The sequence below is a fragment of the Trematomus bernacchii genome, unplaced genomic scaffold (assembly GCF_902827165.1).
Source record: "Trematomus bernacchii unplaced genomic scaffold, fTreBer1.1, whole genome shotgun sequence".
Lineage (NCBI taxonomy): Eukaryota > Metazoa > Chordata > Actinopteri > Perciformes > Nototheniidae > Trematomus > Trematomus bernacchii.
The window spans coordinates 11402385-11418324 of NW_022987973.1; positions in this window are offsets into that span (position 1 = coordinate 11402385).

Sequence of the window (15940 nt, forward strand, 5' to 3'; positions counted from 1 at the left end):
AATAGCAGCTCAAAGCATCTGTCACCTACAGTCCAGCTGCAGCAGGCACATGGGCAGCAGTCACAGAACTACATGAACATACCAGAGGCCGTTACATCGTTTCCACTTTTACAAAAGGCTGAGTTATTAGACTCATTCTGTTCACATTTTTGGTCAAATCTCAAAAAGGCACACAAGTTTACACAACTACACAACAGCATTAATTGAGAATTGCCAGCACTGCATACAAACCGGAGAGAAAAGTAACAGAAAGGCTCCATAAAATGAATTCCAGGAAAAATAGAGCTGAATTGGCCAAAGAAAGTATGACTCAATATCTCTCCAACTGAATTCATGCACATCCTAATAAACCTGAATATTGTTTTACATCAGCTCTAGAGTGTTCTTTGTGTTCCTTTTGTCTTGGCCTGTCAACATGTATTTAACTGTGGAGGACTCTAAAGTGCTGTGGCAGATCGTCATTCCAGCTTTTCACGTCCAGTTATGTTAGCAGAGAATGGAGAAAGAGAAAAGGAGAGAAAGAGAGTGGGATTTTTTTCTATTCAAATTAGTAACAAATAAGCATTTAGAACTTAAGGGGGAAATTACATTTTTTCCCACCATAACCATAAATAAGAACATTGCAGACATCGTCGTATAGAACACAATGATCATTTGTAGAAAAACACTAGCCTACTATCCCTCAAGAACCACATGGATTACACCATGTTAAGGCAATGCAATTTCCCACAGATGAGGCATTATATATATGCCATATACCATTTAATTAACTTTTTCCATTTAAAGATGAGCAGTCTGTGTACGTCATTTTGTCTAGAAGAGAACATTCCAGCTATGTTTTCAGAACGAGGTAGGCAGGACTCATAAAAAAGGAATTATTCTGCCTGGATTCACAGCAGATACACACATAAACACACCGCACCCACAACACTCACAGCCAATAGGAGTTTATGGTATGTTCAGCCTCTATAATTTACACATTGTTAATATTTCACTTATTAAAGTAGTTTGTGGTGCCTGCATTTGTGCACTAGTGTTCATGAAAGAGAAACTGAAGCGAAAGCAGTGGACAAAAGGACTGAGATTGAAAGTGTGGATTGGAGGAAGGTGTGGGGGGGTCTTATTGTATTAGAGCAACAAGGACTTCAAACTGGCCCCTCCTTCAGATGCACTTATAGAGAAACACTGGGCGAGTGCAGGGACCGCCTTCTGTCACTGACCCCCTGCACGCCTCATTAAATCCCTTAACTTTGTCATAGATTCATCCCAACACGTACATAGGCGCACAAACGTTCATGCAAACATTAACACACACATATAATACACACAGTGCCCCGCGCCTCCCCCTTCCCATGATGCCCCTGGCCCACGGGGGTGCCATATGTCCACCACGCAGGAACTGGCAGCTCCTCCCTGCTTTGTACTCTCTGCACACACCCTCCAACCCACTGCAACGTGTGAGGAACACCCGGCAGAATGAAAGGAAGGCGACTACTTGACACCCCAGGCTTTTGTGAAAGATGGCGACTCAATTGATCTTGCCTAGACATAATCAAGCACCATCTTATATTACAGTTACCTACTGAAGGTTGTGGCAGTTTTTTACCTAATGGATGACATATTCCCTTTTGAGTTGGGACATGTTTGCAAGATCTTATTTTCAGGACAGCAAATTAGACTGTTTGCCCATAGTTTTTTTTACTTAAGATATTTGTTTTGTGCCATGATTACAATATGTTTAGTTCTATTGGTGTAATCTTAAAATGCGCTCTGTCAAATATGAGTTTTCCTCTCACAATGCCTCTCACCTCTGTTTGACATAGAGAGAAATCCATAACCTTCCATAAGTGGATTATACACGCTTGAAGCCTTGTGGGTGTTGCTGTAATGTGTAACCATTTGCCCATCACTGAGCCAATTGTGCTGCCCTCTAATGTTACATAGTACAACTTGTGCAAGTCACCACTGTCTCTGCCGGGTTACTGTGTGCAGCAGGGTAATCATTTGACACTGTTAATTTTCTATTGTGTAGGTCATGGCAAACATTGACAAGAGTCCAGCAATGTATATGTTGTTTACTTAGGATCTCGTGGTATGAAGTGACTTTTTTCATTTGATGTTTTGTTTTTCATAAGGGAAATGTCAAATGTCAAAATCAAAATCAGATGAAATTGTCTTCTCTTGCAATATTTTTACACTACATTAAGAAATCTGAGATTGAAAGAAAATTCCCACCAACGGATATTATTAGGGAACAACATACTGAACCAACACTGAAAGTCAGAAAAATAGCGGCAAGCTTTGAGGTAGCAAGGATGTACACAAAGAGCGATGATAAGAGGAAAGGCCAGATTAAGTGAACAATGACGATGGGTCTCCCCCCCTCCCTTTGGCAAACCGGCCTGGCAAGCGGCTGAAACAGGTAGAGCGAGCAGAGTGACTCAGCAATGGGCACTGGGACGCGACCCACATCCACCACTGCTGTGCATTTCTGACGGAGAAGTGTCAGGTAAAGCAGGTCAGGACCGCCATCAGTATTACTGACATTCATAGGAAGCGAAGGAACAGCCTCCCTGGCACTACTTAGCAAGACAGCCAACTCAGCTGATACTCAGGGGAAGGCAGAGAGGGAGAGAAGCTGTAGTGTGTGTGTATTTGGGTGTGTGTCCATGCATGCGTGTAACTCTAAAGAGGTAACCTCCCAGAAAGGTTCCCAATAACTTTTTCCCCCTAGAAACAACAAGGAGTTATCCCTAATAATTGTTCTGTACGGCTTCAAGTACACACTGCTGACTTTCTCCTGACCCTTACTGCATCGCTTATTGAACACAGAGTCTTAAGGAGAATGACAAGATTACACAAGTGCATGTGCAAAAGAAGTGGGCTTTTAGAAATACACACAATGTGCTTTGTAAATTCACACTCATAATGAGATTACAGCTAGTTCACATTATTAATTGTAAACAGGATTGGATTGTAAAAAACGCTATAAACAAAGTTGTATTATTCAGAGCGGTGAACGCAGCCTGCTGCAGAACATGGAATGCAAAACACTCCTTTGAGATGAGACGTCCTGTGTTTTTCTTCAAAGAGTGCCGGTAAGAGGGGGGGGAGGCTAGTAGTGGGAGAATGAGGGCAGGCAGAGATTGTACACAGTGGAGGTCGATAGTGGTTCTGTTACTGGAGGATTTCTTGTGTTGAAAACAACTCACTAAATACAAAAAAGTCTCTTTTAAAGTCGACTACGTTGTAGCTCGATTGTCACCAAGAAAGGGCAATGTAGCATACTGATGATTATGACTTTAGAGGAACAATGTTTGACATTTTGAGAAATCCTACTTCTTCCACAAGATGTAGGAGAAACTGATACTACATGTCTGTGGTATGTAAAGAAGCCAAATCAATCAAGCAGATAGCTTAGCGCATTATAAAGAGGCACCCTCCTAAGAAAGTGAAGCCAATGCCTAAAGGCCTTAAACTTTCATTCTTTCTCATATCCAGCAAGGAATCCTTTGTAAACATGTTCCTTTTGAGTTGGTGGTCTCAATTGCTAGCTTTAGGTCTTTTCAATGCAACATGATGTTAATGTTGTAAGTTAGTGTCCTTTGCAGTATGTTTTTACTTTATGAAAGTTATGTTAGGTTTTGGATGCATACGTTGTCTTGTTCAGCGTTCAGCCCAACTCTCTTAACTCTTCTGTTTCCAAAAAAACAAACATTGCAAAAGCCAAAAGGCCAATTTCAAGCTTCAAAACTGTAGTCGACAAACTAATGGGTGACATCACGATCACTGTCAGCCTGCACGTAAAACTTGTAAAAATCACTCATTACACAGGAAAGGAAAACGGCAAGTATGGCAAGCCAAAGTTGAATTAGGAAGCTAGGCTCTAAACTGTGGTGGGAGTTTAGAGTGTGTGTGTGTCAAAGTCTGTTTCCTCATCGATTAATGTTTCCCCTTATCTTAACCTGACCCCAACCAGTTATCTCTGCGAGGCCTACAACATTAGCCGTGTGGGAAACTCTGATTATATGGTAGGAAAACACTACTTATAGGGGAACAGAAGTTAACACAACACCAGGGACAGTTTGGGTAATGTTTTTATGGATGCTAGTTTATTTTATCTTCCAGATAAGTTTGACTTAACTGCTGTGGGTTTGTTTACAACCTGTATGATTGTCTGACTGCTTACTGAATGCCTCTTGCACCATTTCATTTCTTTTGGCTTTGCTTATGATTCAAGATCTCAGCAATCAAACTAGTGGAGTAAAATGTGATTCACAGTAGAAAGGATGGACAGTCAATCCTTAACAAATAAACCAGAATATTTTTGACACATTGGGAAATACATTTATTATCTTTCTTGTAGAGAGTTAGGAGCACTATCTTCCCAAAAGGTATTGGGAATATTTTCATTTTATACAAAATATATGAGTGATTTAAGCATGTCCTAACATCAAGTTATTTTTCTAATTTGATAGTAAAGGAGAAAGCAATATTGGAGAAATGGAGAGGCTGTACAAACATGGTAACTGTAGCTCAAATTCACTCGTCATAATGTGTGTGTTTGTCCAGTTTGGGACTCTGTTTCAGATTTTTTCTACATGTTTACAGAGAATCTTTTGGCTGAAAACTGTTCTGGCATGTGTGTTTGTGTGTGTCTACATTAGATAATACTCTTACAGCAACAGACATCTTCCCCCCAAGCCCTGTGCCAGGCCTCAGTCTCCTAACATGGCAGTGCAACGCTCCTCTTGAATGTGATTGCACCACACACCCCCTGCCGTCTAATGAGAGGATTAGGCACTGCATATTTGTAAGGATCCCCTGTTGAGGTTGCCCCTTCCTTTCCCTCTCTCTGTCTCCTCCTGCTCTCTGCAAGGCTCTCTGCTGCGTTTATGGGTCTCTGCGGTTCAATAGAGTATCTACTGGCCTGCTGACGCATGCAAAGCACAAACATTCACGCACGCGCAAATTCAACCTTGAAACGCCTACACACACCCACACATGTGGGCACATAAAGGCCTGTATACACACACACAAACCTAGGCTACACACAGCAGAGGAGATATGTTTTGGTTTTAAACATGCAGTAGATGGGGGGGGCTTTGTTTTCCCCTCACAAGCAGCCTGTTCCCTATGTGTTGTTAGTGAACATAGAAGAATCTAAGGATGATCAGTACTATCCTCCCATGTTTGTCGATAAAAGACATACAGCTGAATCAGACCTGCTAGTATAATTACAGACAGGAATCTGAAGAATGCTGTGATCTGAACTGAGCCTGACACCATGTATAGGGCCCCCATGCAGCTGATTTACCTACTCCCAGAGTATGGGGGACATGTTGACCTTGGTGTTAGCGAGTGCCATTTGTTATAAATTACACAGTTTTCCAAGCATAATGTATTATACAACACATCTGGTGGATCACTACTTTTCCTGGTGTTCTTGTTTTTTTTAAGTCAGAGTTGCATCAGTCGCTTTTACAAACCCACTTTCATACTGTTTCCTCCGAGCCAACGAGCTCGCCTTAGTGTACACATGTATTTCTTAGGTTCACCATATACAGCCTGCGGTGTGCTTTGCTCTCTCCTACATCCAGAACAGAAAGAGGCCATGTCACTTATCTGAGGAATTCACCCTGAACATCTCTTCATAAACACTCCCCTGTGGAGCTCATCCCTCTCACACAGTGTCCATCTTCACACACATATTCCCACCCCCCTGGATCCACACAGTGTACTTTATGAATAGCAGAATGCAAAACCTATACAAGAGTCTGTATAACTAAAACTAAATCCATCATGCAAACACAGCCACAAACACCTGGAACTTCCACAAACTGCCCACATTTCTGACATATTTCTTTGTCTCTGTGTTTTCAGTGTTGTGCGTGGCTTCACCAAACAGGTGGTCCTCATTAATGCTTGTCTTGGAAAATGAGTCGAGACAAAGAGTAACACGTGCAAGCGGCTCTCATGATGGCTCATGTTGCTGGAGTTTTTTTGCTCTACTTTCATGAGAAAGACATCAGATCTGCAGAAATTCCTCACAGACCACTTCAACCCTCACACATATCTCCTCGTATCAGGAATAACAGGTACGGACAATGGTTTGTAGAGGTAAGGATGTTATTCACCTCAGACAGGTTGATGAGTATCTGACAGCAGCCAAAAACATACATCTACACGGCAGCATAGAGGAAGGTTGTGTTTTACTCAAGAGTGGAATTCCAGGCGCCCCGTTTCCGACTGATCTCAGCGATGAGGAGAATGTCAGAGTACAACGACAGAGATAAGAATGGCACCTGGAGAATGTACTCTACCGCCAGTCATGTACTCCTGAAAGAAAAGATATGCCAGAAATGAGCAAACATACCGTCACATACTGTACTGTTGCAGACCTTTCTACAAAGCAATGTTAGATATACGAGCATTGGCTGAATGTCTAAAATGTAAACACTTATTAGTGCATCATGGTAGTTGAGAAGACTGCAGATGAATCACCACAATATTCAGCATACTGTATGAGTGGCTGCCTCAGACCTGAGAGTATTTGCACTGTGCCCCATTTTGTGCAAACACCGATGTGTCTGAGCCTATACAGTAAGTGTGCATTAAAGGAGTGTAACACGACACCCAGGTCTCGCAGGGGCGGCTGAATCTCTGACCCCATCTGGAGTTGCCGACTTCCAGACTCTCTAAAGGCCTGGCCGCTAATGGATCGTGAACCCAGATGAATGGATGCTAGCTGTGCACAGACAATAAGCCAATTAACCCCCCCTGCCTTCTAACGTACAGAATACAATACTAGACAATCAGAAAAGATGGCTAATCAAAGAGTGTGTTAGGTGGTGTATGGTATCCCAAGATATTCCTGAATCACAGCATAATAAGTTTGAGATTTCATGTAGAGACATTTAGATTTTCATATCAGAAAACAATTTATGAAAATAACATTAACAGCAGCCATGTTCCAGCGCCTTGTAAGCCAAATACCAAACAGAACACTGAAAATGAAGGAGCTAAATCTAAATTTAGCAATAATTTATTTCATGTATTATAAACTATGTGCTTTTCTTATACTGTGATCCGTCAAAATGTCTCCAGGGACAAAATGTTTAAAACCTCAAAGGGTGGATACATTATTGACAGGAGCCTCATATTTTGTTTTCTGTCTCAGCTGTTTTGACTCATAATATCAGTGCACTAACATTACATAATTGTTATCTTACTTATGTCAGATATGATGCTTATTTAACACGCGTAGATGCACAGTGCACACACACAAACATATTTTGGGGTTAGTAATGTGGAAGTATTGTAGTAAACATAGTAGTGTTTGGATGTTTGCCAAGCAGTCTGTTTCGTGTTGTTATTTTACAGTACTTAGTTATAAGACGTTTAGCACAATGAAAATGTCTACTTATAATCATTATGTATTATATTCAGATGACTGTCTTTCATAAAGTATTAAATGGTTTCTCAGCTCAGCTCCCTCCAGAAACAACAATGTTTGGCAATTTTAAAAGGCAAAATATTTAATGGTAATAGGATAAACCTGGAATTTATCATACGATGGACACATTTGCAACTTTCTATCATTAGTGACATCTCATACATCATTGAGGGTCATGTCAAAAACTCCATTTTAAAATGATCTGAGCCCCACTGTGAGCCGTGAGTTTGTTTTGCTAAGCAGCACAGACACACCCTTTACTCTCTCTCTCTCTCTCTGCTTGCTTTCCTGCGTCATGTGTACATACTGCATTCTGTATTTATACTGAAAATAGCCAGGAGAGGGGGATTGGTCTTCAAACACCCTCCAGTTCTGTAAAGAGGTCACAGTCATATCTCCTTCTCAATCAGAGGACTGGATACGAACTCTCCTATGTGCCTGTGTGTCACATGAACTCATTAACAATGCATCTGGAAAGCAGCTGTGACAGCTCCACCCTCACTCACTAGGCGGCTCAAACTGCCCTGCTGCTAGGTGTACAGTACACATAAAGCCTAAAGACCACATGCTAGTGTACATTACAGTGAAACATGTACAGGTGCTAATTTATTATTTCCTAATACTAATTTAGTACTTAAATTCTCTGTATTGATCATTTGTACGGTTTTAATGTAGATGTAGTGTTTATAGTCTTTTAAATGTTGGTGGCATTGTTAAGTGTCTATTGTACCAATGCATTCCTCAGTCACAGCTCCATCTGTTTGTAGGAAGACTAGAGAGGCCCTCAGCAGACCCCTGAGAGGTCTAAAGTATGCTGGCCTCCCACAGTCTTGGAGAAAACACACTGAATACTCCACTCTGCTCTGGCAGGCCGGTTTTAATTCAGCCTGGGCCTCATGAGGAGGTGAACCAGTTGGACCCCAGCCAGGTAAATGGCTAAAACTAACAGCAACAAGCCATCAGAAGACATCATTCTCCACCTCCTCATGTCTTTGCCTCTAGCTGCCTTCAGTCTTCTCTGTCTTTGCAAAAACGTTTTGTCCAGTAACAGGGTGTGACAAGGGGACATTTATAGTCCTCGTCCTTGAGGGAGATATGACCACCAGTCTGCCACCTTTACTGTGCAGTTTCCTCCATTTCAAGATGACTCATCCAGTTCCCTCCCCCCTTTTCTCTCCCGTTATTGCTTGAAGCGTCCAGTGAGAAGCATCGTTGGCAGTGTGGCCATACTGCGGGCTGCGCTCCTGATTTACTGATTGATTTCAGCATTAACGACCAGCCCCCCCTCCTCCTCCCCCTCTACACACACACATATTATCTAATGTCGGGCCTGTCCTGTGGCTAAGATAAAGCATTTACAAGCCTGAATGCTGAAGTCTTGATAATGTATTGATGCAACAGAGGAGGCAGAGATGTACATGGAAGTGTGGTAGAATTTTCAATCAAGCTTAAAACAAATGTGTGAGGTAAGTCTGTGTGGATTTAGTTTTCACCTGTTTTTTATTATGAATTTGGTTGGTTGGGTTGTAGTTTGTCAGAAGTAATAGAGTGAATAATAATCTCTCCTGGACGTGGATATAATCATTACTTTAAAAAAAAATGTTGTTTAAATGTGCAATGTATCAAATGACAAGTTAAACAATGTTGACAATGCAAAAGGGGTCGATTGTACTGAGGTATCTACAGATAATAAGCACCTGAATATGAAGTTTTCTGGTGGGTTTCAACTAGCCTGTGGGACAAAACAAACCAAGTTCGAAATAAATGCAGCATTTGTTCCATAACTGCTAGATGTGCAAATAAGCAACTGTTTGGTAACACATTTGCATTATTAACAAAGTGGTTATATTTAATGTTGTGATCAAATACTGTTTCTGCTGCCCTATAGTGGCCAGTACATTTATTATTGCAGGTATAAAGTAAGAATACAAACATTTTGGAGAATCAAAAGCACATTCCCTCTCAATAAAAAAGCTGAGCTCCCAACAATAAAACAAGCCCTTTCTCAATTCAACTCATGGGTTTTTGCTGCAACCGTCTTGTGGTCTGGTTCACTAGCGTGTGGCTAATATTAGCGTACTTTAGATAATGCTGTGTCATTTGCCGAGTGAGTTTACTGACTTAATACTCCACTTCTACTGCACTACATTTTATAATTTTACCATTATGACTTACTGTCATTTGTGGCCACAGTTATTGCTGTTCAGCGGAAGACACATTTGCTCACTTTAATGCAACAATGCTTAAGGCCACAAGGCTCTAATTCTAAATGGATTTGCATCAACCTCCTCCACTGCAGACTGTGGTGATGGTTCATAAGATCCTGAGACCCCTTGAGAAACATGGCACTGTAGTTCATTCTGAAGCTACTGTGTAGTGGTTCCATGGTTTATAAGTCCTGAAATCATGACCTGCAGGCATTTGAAAGCTATGAGTCTTTAGGCACATGTTCCATGACAGATAAGCAGAAATAAAACACATTCTATGTATATGTCAGCACGGGGTGAACTGAAGTAGGAAAGAAAAGCCCCAATGAAAATATATAGAACCAATCAATTTGAAATGTAAAATCAATTTGGTATCACATGGTAAAACTGAAAAGAGGGTAAAGAAAGTAAGACTGTTATTCTTTCCCCCCTTTCAAAACGGTTATGATCATGTTTGAATGTCCTCCTTCTCTTTTTCTGTTTCCCATATGAACACTTCAATAAAAAAGTATTCAAACTGAAAAATGGGCCAAAAATGGTTGTCAGACCTCCTGGCTTGTTTTCTCTTATCAATAACCTTAGAAAAGTGTGTGTACAGGGGATACACACCAATCTTTGTCAGGACTCTGATAGTGCAGCAGATACAGTGCAACACATGAAGCCATGCTGCTGTTTTTTTTTAAACGGTCAGCACTGAATGTCACATTTAGTGATGTTGACACAGCTGTATACAAATTGGCTGGACGCTCACTAATCAAAATGTGACCGTTTGCCCCTTGCAATGTCTTGAAGTCTCATTGTGAGAAAGAAAAAAGGTGGAGTACAGTATGTTTCATGGAATGAGTTAACAAAATGATATTCAAGAGTATAAAGATACATAATTTATGATTCAGAAATCTGCTTCAAGACACCGAAAAAAAAAAATGGTTGAATGATTGCTGATTACCAAGGCTCGCAAAATTAAACAAAGGGACTCAACTTCTCAATACAAAAGACACATCTGCCCTCCTATGTCTCAAGCAGCTAAGAGATAAAATGATCAATAACACACATTGTTCAAATAATGTAAATGTTTAGTTTGCTTTAAAGGAAACCCTACACCCTCAGTGTTGTCTTTATTTTAGAAGACACACAGACAAAACTGGGAGAAAGAAGAAAACCTGGCAGGAATTAACACCGTAAAACAGAGGTAAAGGTCGCAGGGGCATATTTTAACAACTATGGTACCTCTGGTGACATAAATGTAGAGGATTGCATCACATAATATATAACAAGTAATTATTTGTTGTTTGCCCTCATAAACCTGGCACTGACTACAAGATAATCTTAAAAGGCAGTGGGTAGATTGATGGACACAGGATAATCTTTGAGGCAGTGGACACAATCTTCATTTAGGAAATGGCCAGAGTACTACTTGGCGTAGCTCTCTTTTCTCAGACCCCATTTACACGCAAACACAAACGAAACGAAACGCAAACGAACCGAATACGATATCAAAAAAGTATTCCGTTCACACGAGACCGCTCGAAAGCGCTGGAGACGCTGTAGTACATATGCCGGGCCTGTAAGTGGCGCTGTACTTCCGTCACAAAATACACCAAAAGCAGTGAAGAAGACCCCTAAGCATGGTTGCCATGGTTGCCCTTCTGTTTATGCCCCGCGGTGGATTTAGCAAGATGTAGTTCATGTAATCCTCCATGTCCACTTGTTGCTGATGGTTGTGGTAGAGGAGCTGTAGATTTTGAACTAACATCTGTAGCATGGTCAGTAGCAGTAGCAGTAGCTACTGACAGTAGCTACAGCAGTGAGCAGCAGAGGTGGGGAGAGGTGGGGCTATGGCTTCATCGTTATCAGGAAATGATCGTATAGGGCAGGGGTCGGCAACCCGCGGCTCTCGAGCCGCATGCGGCTCTTTAAGCCCTCTGCTCTGGCTCCCTTGAGTTTAGACATAAATAAGAAGGAAATAAAATAAAAGTATTTGTAGGACTATTTAAAGTGGACCTATCATGCTATATTTGAATAATATAGTGTAGGACCATACCTATATAAGGCATATTTATACTTTTTTTTTTTCAAAATATCAAACAGATCATGCATTTTAGCCATGCCTCATTTTGCTCAATTTGAATTTTTTTAGCTCTGTTTTTGCAAGGGCAGATTCAGTGAGAACAGCACCATCTACAGGCCTGGCATATGTACTACAGCGTCTCCAGCGCTTTCGAACGGCAATGGCCGTGGCTGTCTCCTCCTGATTGGTGGAGTTGGCCCAATAGCCGTAGCGCCACTGTCCTGACGTCAGGACAGTGTTCAAATCTGGATCAGTTTTTATCAGATCCGTTGCAGCCCCTTTTTTAGAGATTTGGGTATGGAGGAAAATAGAGAGGGTTGTGTTTTCTGACCAAGCGGCAAACTCTGGGGAAGAGCCGGGACGCCAATACGGAAGTGCCACAAACTGCAGTTCATATATTGGCCGATAGGCGATGACTGCAGAAAGGAGCAATTTCCATAGACCCCATGTTAAAATGCCCAATTTCACAGCAGAAAAAAAACGTTTCTAGCCCTGGATGCAATAAATATTATTATGTATATAGTTAGATTCCACCTTCATGATTATGAATCTGTGAGTGAATTGTTTTCTAACATGACCCTTTTATTTATATTAGGTCTTAAAGTTTTTGCATAAATTAGGGCGTGGTCACATTGAGTGACAGCTCTGTCCAGTGACTGCTGCTGTTAGCTTCTTGTCTCTCTGCTCGCTGCTCTGTCTCCGTGAAGCTACAGGGACTCTGCCTGCTCAGTTCATCCAGGGAACACAACTTGACCCCGGCCGTGTTTGTTTGTTCTTCATGCTTATATATCGGACTATTGTGACTCGCTCTGCGGTTAAAACAGACGGTGCATGAATGCCGTTTTGCGGTAAGTGAAATTCGAGTACTTTATTTATGTGTTTATGATTTCAATCAGCTACGTAATGAATGTTAAGGCTTGGGTTAGTGTGTAAGCGAGTGGTAGCTACATCGGTGCTAACGATGCTAATCTTAGCCTCCAAGTTAACTTAAAACCATAGACTGTATATATAAAGGTTAAAACGAAATAGACAAGTGTTAAGCGTTAAGTGGGATAATACTGTAGAACAAAAGGCTTCTGTTTGAGGTTGATAAAATAATGTCATCCTTGTAACTTAGAGAGATATTTTATTATGTAGGTAGGAACTGTATGCATCGCTAATGTTAATTTAAATTGGCTATGCTCAAGTATGTAGACAAGCTAACGTCGAAGTAGTGTATGTGAAATCAACCTCACAATAAGATGTGTGTATATTACAATTATTAATGTCATATTTCAAGATGATTACTTAGATATTACAATATGGTTGGTTGAGCTGGAGTTCATTATTGAGCTTAGACATTAACATCACAGTCATCTGAAGAACGAACCCAAACCTTGTTGTTTTTATTAATTGCATTACCAAATTGGTATCAAATAAACAGTAAGCATTGGTAACACAACTTCCAAAGTTACAGTAAAATAAAAAGGACCCTGACTCGGACAATACACAATCCAACATGTTCAACAGAAGATAATAAGTTATATTGTTTGTACACATGGTTCTTTACATATATATCTGTTTGTTTAAAGTGTATAATAAAATACATTTCAATGTTGATGAATTTCATACTGTTCATTCATAATCTGATTGTCTTTGTAGCTCACTGTTGAAATAAAAAAAAACATTACAATTACAAAATAATTATATCTACAGCCCCTAAACACAAACACACCTCTTTCATAAATAACACACTTGTTCTGCAATAATATGTTTTATGTTTCCTGTAATTTTTGTTAGGAAAGGACATGCCTGAAGGACACGACTCAGCATCTCCTCTTTCTCCGAGGGTCAAGAAAAACATCCAATAGGAAAATTAAAAGCTGATGTTATGATATGTTAAGACCAGTACAGGACATTCACTAAGAAACTATTTTTATTGTGAAAACACAGTCAGCTGATCGAATGCACCTATTTCCACATCTTCACTCCATCAGCTGATTATTTCTATTTGCCTCACTTCATGAGCTTCACAACATGTACCTTGTACCGCAGAGTTTGCAACGCAAATAAATGGGGCCAATCTTCAGTCGGATGTGAATGTGTAATCTAACATTTTCAGTAAGAATAATGGACAAAAGGAGTGCAAATACAAATTCAATTTATTGAAATGTGAACCAAAAGTTAATCAAACATGTTTTAAATAAAAAGCACATATGGACAGAAGGTGTAAACCTATTAAATGTATAAGTAAACACATTTAGTCAAATAAAGTGACAGACTAGGCCTGATCAGGTGGTATCAGACCTGATGGCTACTCCATCAGGTCTGGTCCTCCTCACAGAGGAAAGACCCTCAGTCCTCTCCGGCCAAACCAACAGACAGGACGTCCATCTCACGGAGGTTTCTCTCTGAAGTCTCTGCAGCTCGCTGTCTCAATCCATCCACACTGAATATGAGAGGGGAAAAATGAAAATAATAAATGCTTTAGACAATAAGAAATATAAAGTTGACTGTTGAGTTGCTCAGTTTTTTTAGATTGTCAATACTATTACTGTATAACTAATATCTCAGGTTAAGAGGCACCTTCAAATAAAGATTGGTCTTTAAATACATTTTGTCTTTTGAATTGTTTGTCTAAAGTCAAGGATGTAGAACTGGTACTTGTAGTTTTAATGATACAGTCTGGTTATAATGCTGTTTGGAGGAGGCCTCAGGTAAGAGCACTAACTAGCTATCATCACATGTACCTTAGCTTAACTTAAATGTATTAAACGTATAATTAAGTGATGGCAAAATATAAATAACTAATGTCATGCAAACATATTAATATTTGCTTGATTCCAGTGTTTAATTTAGCACAATTGCATACAAACGTTAAGGGATTTTAAGATTCTGAAGTATTATGCTAAAAACTCAACTTAGATTATTATTTATAGTTTTGCTGAATAGTCTCATGTCCGCTTACCTTAGAAACGTAAAATGCGACGGCAGTGTGCAGATGGGGAGCATGTTAGCTTAGCTTGGTAGCTTCAGCTAGCTCTGGAACTTCCAGCCCGGTGGCAGCAGGTCCCGCCTCGGCTCCGCCTCTTTGCCCTTATTTGGAGCAGGCTGGAGCAGGCGGGAGTGGAACTCTGACGCCACTGTCGAGCCGTTAGTGGCCGACTCCGCCTACTAAGGGCTTCTCGGCAACTCTGCAGAATCCTATGGGTGACGTCACGGACCCTACGTCCATTTATATATACAGTCTATGTTTCTGACACTTGGTGAGTTCCCTGGAACACCGGGGGCACATATGTATAAAAGACGTACAAAAGTGCATTTTGCATGATAGGTCCCCTTTAAATGTTGTTGCACGGTTGAAAATGTTTCGTATCTTGTATTTTGAGGTGATACTGTGACACATAAATAAAAAACAAAATGGTTTTAATTAGGTCAACTAAAATATGCGTCATATCCTACGGTCCCGCACCAGCGCCTTATCTTGCAGGTGAATAACCTGACCCCCGGCTCGATGAGCGAACTATGGATAAATCAAAGAAAAGAAAAGTATCGGAGGAACACAGGATTTAATTCTGCGTGGTTAGAGTTATATGCTTTCACAGCAAACAATGCTGGCTTACCGGTATGTTTGATATGTGGAGAGAAGTTGTCAAAGGTGCTGCAGCCTTTACGTATCGAGGAAAAACACGGAAGAGGAAGACAGCTGACGATCTTCAGTCATAATTCAATCAGTAAACTCTTTTTAGGGTGCAGCTATATGTTTTATTTATTTCAAAGTGGGTCAATTTCAATTGTATTTTTTTTCCTTCAAATGTGCAGAGGACTCCCCAAGTGCTGTGTTTAATTTATTTTAAAGTAGGCCCGTGTATTTTTTGTATTCTCCTTATAAGAGTTATTTGTTTCTTATTAGAAGTTAACCGTTTTATAATGTAATAAATAATAAATGCAAGAAAACTATAGTTTTGTCTATAATCTAACAATAAATACAACTTTATAAGCTATCAAATATGTTTTGCGGCTCCAGACAAAACACATTGTTGGAAAAGGGGCCAAAATGGCTCTTTTGGTCAAAAAGGTTGCAGACCCCTGGTATAGGGCGTACACACTGAGCCGTTTGCCCCCACAGAGCATTCCGTTTGCAGATCTATCCACCTTGGGGCCCGTTATCATTTGCGCCGTCCGTTTCCGCGTTTCCGTTACGGCCTCGTGTGAATGAACGGGCTATAC